This window comes from Equus asinus, chromosome 25 (genome assembly GCF_041296235.1).
Source record: "Equus asinus isolate D_3611 breed Donkey chromosome 25, EquAss-T2T_v2, whole genome shotgun sequence".
NCBI classification, from domain to species: Eukaryota; Metazoa; Chordata; class Mammalia; order Perissodactyla; family Equidae; genus Equus; species Equus asinus.
The window spans coordinates 11,807,762-11,813,933 of record NC_091814.1 but is presented as its reverse complement, the minus strand read 5'-3'; the positions used below and the strand labels follow the sequence as shown (position 1 = coordinate 11,813,933).

The following is a 6,172-nucleotide window of genomic DNA, read 5'->3' as shown; positions in this document are numbered from 1 at the left end:
TCAGGACAGGAGACTCTGGTAAACTGAGGCGGAATAGGCGGCTTAGGAGGGAGGCGTCAAGGGCTCCTCTTCCCGGGCCCGAAGCCCAAGAGTGGATCTCACCTCCTTTTCCGAGGTGCGAGTGAAGTGAGGAGAAGTCAATCAAAGGAGGGGGGGCGCAGAGAGAAAGCGAGGCGGACGGCCACGCACGCAGCTCCACTGTCCCGGGAAGGGAAGCCTTGGGAGTGTGCGCGGGAGCCGCGGGCGCCCGGGGAGGACTCACCCGCCCGCTCTGGCGAGCGCGGAAGGCGCGGCTCCCGCGGGGGTTCCATGGTGTAATGGTGAGCACTCTGGACTCTGAATCCAGCGATCCGAGTTCAAATCTCGGTGGGACCTTGCCCGTCCCTTCAGGATGAACGCCACTTTTTACTCTTCAAACCGTGTGCGGTGTCGCCCTCGCGCCCCGCTGTCGCAGAGGAAGGTGCGGGGCCCCGGAAAGGAAGCTCCTCGGCCCGCGCTGCTCCCGGTCCCTCGCCCCTCCCGCTCCTGCCGCCGCGTCCCCCGCGCTCTCCCGCCTCCTCCGCGGGAGTCGGGGTCCCGGACACCGGGTTCTGTGCGGGCGCGTCCACACGGACAGGGCCGGCGTGGCGGGGTCCCTCCCAGCCTGCGGTGCCCCCGCTGGCCCCGCGCAGCTCCGCCCGTCGCGGCGCCTCGGAGGCCCCGGCCCCGCCGCCCAGGGTCCCGGCGACCGAGCCAGGGCCAGCCCCTCGGCAGGGTCACCCTCGGGCCTCGGGGCCAAAGGCAGAGGCGGCGTCCGCTCCGTCCCGCACCACGAGGGGCCCCCGCGCGGCCCGTCTTGTCTTCGGACCCGCGGGCTCCTGGTGGGAGAGAGAGGGGTCCGCGGGAGACGCGGGGAGGGAGGCGGCGGCCGGCGCGGCCCTCGGCCAGGGTGTCTGGGTTTCGGGGTCGACGCTTCGAGACCCGGCCTGGAGGCGCCGTCTTTTCTTTAAACGACCCGTTTCATTCAGAGTGTTCATTTATTCTAAGTCTGACGCACTCGGGCTGCGGTCAGAACGTCCAGCTCCTAAGTCCCCGCGGGACGCTCAAGGCCGCTGTCACACTCGACTTCGGAGCCCGACCCCGGGGGGGGGGGGGGGGGGGGGAGGGTCTCCTCCCTCCGCCCCCAGCTGCGCCGGAACCAGGACTCCGGGCCGCGGAGCCCGGCGTCGGTGGAGACCGGGGGTCCCCGAGCGCCGGCCGCCCCGGCCCGGGCTCCTCCGGGGCCGCGGGTGAGCCGAGCGCGGGCAGCTCCGAGGCGCGGGCCCGCGGGCTCCCCGTGCGTCCTGCCGCCCCCTGGCTCCGCGGAGAAGACGCCCGAGGCCGGCAGCGGGCGGAGGCGCGCCCCAGCTCTCCCGCCCCGTGGGCACGCGCGGGGCGGGGCGACCGCGGGCCTCCCGCGCTGCGGACGGCGTCCTCCTCCGGGCGCCTTTCGCTCAGAAGCTCCTCGACCAGGGCTCCGGGGCACAGCAGGGCTGACGGCCTCAAGGCTGGGGAAGTCCGTTAGGCACTCTAAAAACCCAAGCTTTCCCGTCTGTAAGGCACTGAGAGTTGGCTTCCGTCTTGGTTCGGATATTCCCCTTTTGAGCAAGGAGACCTCCCGCTGCCGGGGAGAAGAGAGGTTCACGGCTCTTGTTCATCGAACCGGATCCGTCCGTAGGACGTGCGACCTCTGCTTTCAACGTCCTGAACGCTCCCTCGGCATCCTGTGCTTTTCAGTCGGTTTTCTTTGGACGCGCCCTTGTGTCCCGCCCGCACCCCGCCGCCGCCGCCGCCGCCGCCGCCGCCAGCCCGGCGCGGGTCTCGGTAGCTTCTGCGGCCGAGCGGGTCTGCGGGCGCCGGCCACGAGGGGGCGCGATCGTCCACCCCGCCTCGGTCCCCGCCTTTTCTCTTTGGCCGGGGAGTTTCTGTCCGCCAGGACGTTGGGGATCAGAAGCGAGGGTGGGGGAGGTACGAGAACAGACACGTCCTGGGAAAGGGGTCGGCCAAATGCCCACGACTCCCAACACCGGATCTGGGGTTTTCTTCCGGATTGTAGTTCAGTTGTTAGCGAACACCGACACAGGTTCGTTTCGCCACCGCACACGAGGGCCAGTCGCTGGAACGCCAGGCTTGTGACAAGAGAAGAGGTTTATTATCCAAAGGCGGCCAGACGTGGAGATGAGAGTGAAAACTTAGATCCGTCTCCTCGAAGGGAAAAAGGTAGGGGTTTTAGGTAGGGGAGGGGGCGTGGGTGGTCACCAGCCTGGGTTTGTTTGGCCTTGAAGACTGAATTTGTCTTCCCCTAACTGTCTGGACTTTTCTGGTTAGTTTTCATCTTCAGCCTGCTTGGGCTTGTGAGGCAGAATCTTGATGTCTGGACCTTGACTTTCCGGGAAAGACAGCTCCCTGCCATACTGAGGAGGGACAGAAAGACCTGGTTGTTTTCGAACCACAGTTGATTATGCTGAGTATGCACAGCTGCAGTTAGCAAAGCTTATCTCGAAGTTTTGTTTTTCTCTCTCTTCTTCTAGGCCAGGGAAGAGTCTTTTCAACTTCTTCGTTCTCGGTTTCACGATATCCCGGCACTTTGGGACAGGGGAAAAACTAAAGTTACTTCTGACGGTGGGGTGGGCATGGGGGTGGGAGTGGGGAGGTTGTGTTGTTTACGCTTCCTACTCCCACTTAAGGAGAAGGGATATCAAGGAGGATTCCTAATTCTCCAGGCTACTGAAGCACGGCAGGTGCAAACTGGAGGCTGAGGGCTCGCTCCTGCTGTGTGCCTGTGGAGGTAAGAAGAGGGGGCTGAGAGAAGAGGTGGGGGGGAAGAGGAAGCTGGAGGCCGACATAGGAAGAGGCTGCTTTGGGGTGGGGAGGATGGGTGGGATGGTGTCTTGGGAAGTGGCCAGCAACGGTGTAAGGTGCAGAAGCAAGACATCAAGCACGGCAGCTGACACTCAAGAAACGAAGTCTGAGGAAAGAGTCGATATTGAAAGGGCAGGAGATGGGTAGGAAGGCTGCGCAGTTGCGGCCTCTCAGTAGCTGGGCACATGGGAAACTGGTCACGGCTCCTCCCAAGACTTCCTATGGTCCATTCCTGGGAGGACGACAGGCAGGCTATCCTGGCAAGACTCAGGTCCGACTGCGGTTCTGACTTGCGTGGCCTATACGTGCAAGATGTCCCAGGCACCAGGACGGCGCCGCCTCCCCACACAAAATAAGCGTGTCATGCCTTCAACTCAACGGGGACAACACCTGGAACAGTTGTAGGCAGCTCCTACCTCAGACCATGACAAGGGCGAGCACACGCCCTCGCCGCCCACAGGAGGATGCCCCAGCGCCGTTCTCCTGAAAGCTTCGGCGTCGAGTAGGACTCGGAGCAAGACCTTATCCGTCCCTGTGCGCCAACGCAGCAGAGACTCGCTGACGCCGAGAAGCGGACCGCGCTGGGACACCAAGAGAACAAGCACCTACTATGGTAAGCGCCCAGCTAAGCAAAACGCAGACGCCCTGTACCGAAGCCGCCACGACGCTGGAGAACGCTGCAGGCTGCTGAGGAAGAAGCGGAAAACGCAGATACCTAACTCCGAAGCCTCCGTCCTTCTGCTTTTCAGACAGCGACGAAAACCAGGGGAAAGCGCGAACGCAGTCCCCCACTACCACAAATTATGCAGTCGAGTTTCCCACATTTGGGGAAATCGCAGGGGTCAGCACATCCGGAGTGCAGTGGATAAGCCTCGCCCTGGGAAAACCACCTTCGTGATCATGGTATCTCCCCTGCCAGGTAAGTATGAGAACGCGACCTCCCTCCCCGGCCCACGCTCAGACGCCTCGCACTGTACACACACGGTCACTTTGCTCCCCGAGCCTCCCTAGCCCTTCCACACCGCTCGCACACGCGGTTTCAAGCAACAGCCCTGGACTCGCTCCCACACCACGGGAGAGCATATTGTGTTTAAGCGGCAGATCACGACACAGCAGCCCCTGCGCTGCCATATCTGCATGGGACCCGCCCTGTCCGTGACGTCACGACAAACAGCCCTTCCCTCCAGCCCACGCCCCGCCGCCACCGTCTCCTCCCTCCTCCCGCGACCTCCAGCCGGTCAGCCGGCGAACCGGCGGCCGGTGGGGGAAGTCACGTCGGCCTCTCCCTCCTTCCTCCCCACTCCGACCCGTTGGGGCGGCGCGCGCGGCTTCCTAACTCTAGCCCTGCCCAGCGCCTGTCTGGCGGTCGGCTCAACCCCTGCGCCCTTCTGGAAGTAATGGCTTCCCGTTACAGAGGAAACCGGTTCCTTTCAAATCCACTTATCTTTGTGATGTAGCGCTGTGTGTGTGTGTGTGTGTGTGTGTGTGTGTGTGTCTATTTGATGCGGGCTCGGTGAGTCCAGGAGTTGAAAGAAAGATTTCTTGGACTCTCAAGGTCTGGCAGTAGTGCTCTTTTATTCAGAGAATAGTATGGAATGGCATGGGGATAGGACCCATGGGCAGTGAAGGGCTGCTGCATGGGGACAGGACCCATGGGCAGTGAAGAGCTGCTGCAGTGTGTTGAGAGTTGGGGCTAAATTTATAAGGCATGGGTACCTGACTTATTTCTACCACACAAAGAAAAGATGACGTAAGAAGTCATTAAATGGTTTCAGTGCAGATGGGGTCTGGTTACTGTGTGGTCTATAACTTTAGATGTGAATCTGGTCATAGAGATGGGCATGTAGGCCAGGATGCCCTGGGCTTCTCTCCCTGGGGCAACCCTAATCCACACCGTAAAATCCATTGGGTCCTATAGATCGGCATGTAGGCCAGGACACCTTGGGCTTCTCTCCCTGGGGCAGCCTTGATCTGTGGATCATATTGAATCATATTGAAACGCATTAAGCATCACGACTGCCAGCGAAAGCTGTTCCGTTCTTGAAAGTTCAGTTTCGTCCATCGAAAATTTCATTCACGTTACTTTCAATCTTTAGGTGTGCAAAAGCGTTTTGGATGCTTTTTTCCCCATCCCCTTTCTGGGACACGTGTTATGGTGAACGAATAATCAGGACCCCTCTCCCCGGTCTAACAGGCAAAACTGGCAAGCAAGCCGCATAGGCTTAGAGTCAGTGCAAAATCTAGGCTGTACAGCGAGGCGGCCTTGGAGGTCATCTTAAGCCTGTGTCAGAATGACCTCGCAACCCTTCACCTCGTGACGGAAGACGCCAGCGAGAAAAGATCTGCAACCAGAAGAGAGAAAGGGTACCCAGCTCTCATACCCTCTCGCTACGTCTTTAGGTTCGGGGGGGTACCTCGCCACCCTGGGACTTGCCTCCCTCCCCACATAGATGATGACATCAGCATTCCAGGGTACGTAACCAAGAAATTCTTACTTTATAAACGAGAGAAAAACCAGATGTACCCTGCCACGGAGGGAGGGTTTCGCCGTTTGATTGTTGGCGTATAGGACTGTTCATGAGTAAGCCCCTTTCTGCTCTTATGGACGGCCTCGTAAGAAGGCACATAAACTGTGCTCAGATCTGTAGACCTCCGTCAGAGCAGTTCCTGCAGGACGCTCCGTTGAGCTGTTTCCCAGGCTCGAGTCCTCACCTTTGGTTATTGAACGAACTCTTTCAAGTAACTTTTATCACGATTCTTTATTTCAGTTGACATTATTCATGTTTGCACCTCCTGGGCTCATCCACTTTCCTGAACTTGAACCCGGGGACCCGAGGGTCACCGTCAATAGTCAATGTGACCTTTCGACCTTGTCCCCAACACAGACCTAGCTGAAAGGAAGTCGGTCTTGTCAATTTGCCGTTTTCTTGTTTAACCAGAGGGGTGACTCAAGGCTCACAGGGATTTATGAGCTTGTTTCACAGAAGGAAGAGAATGCCTTCAAGGAAGTTACGATCACCAATCACCAGAGATCACCACTCAGCAGATAACCGGCCCTCAGCTGCTGTTGATGCCCAGAAGTGAGACTGCCCAAGGGCTTATCAGGAGTGAAAGAAACACGCGTGACCCCTTGGTTTCTCCTGAGAAACTGCTCCTGCCAAGCCCCTTAGCTCTGTAAAAACCCCTGCTTTCTTCTCTCGTTCAGGTGGATTTGAGAGAACCTATCCTCCCGCCTTCTCCGCCAATTCGAATAAACCTTTCTCCATCTCCAAGCGCTGGTGTCTCAGTGATT

The 6,172-nt window shown here is 59.5% G+C and overlaps 1 long non-coding RNA gene and 2 other non-coding genes across 3 annotated transcripts; 2 read left to right on the top strand and 1 right to left on the bottom strand.

Moving 5' to 3' along the window:
• The first annotated feature begins 303 nt into the window (after positions 1-303).
• Positions 304-375, top strand: TRNAQ-CUG (transfer RNA glutamine (anticodon CUG)). Its single transcript has one exon. It is a non-coding gene; the product is annotated as a tRNA-Gln (tRNA).
• Positions 376-2,822: 2,447 nt separating this feature from the next.
• On the top strand, positions 2,823-6,172 carry LOC139042016 (uncharacterized). Its single transcript, XR_011498205.1, has 3 exons — positions 2,823-3,493; positions 3,630-3,799; positions 4,977-6,172. It is a non-coding gene; the product is annotated as an uncharacterized lncRNA (long non-coding RNA).
• LOC139042116 (U1 spliceosomal RNA) lies at positions 3,644-3,807 on the bottom strand. The gene has a single exon (XR_011498362.1). It is a non-coding gene; the product is annotated as a U1 spliceosomal RNA (small nuclear RNA).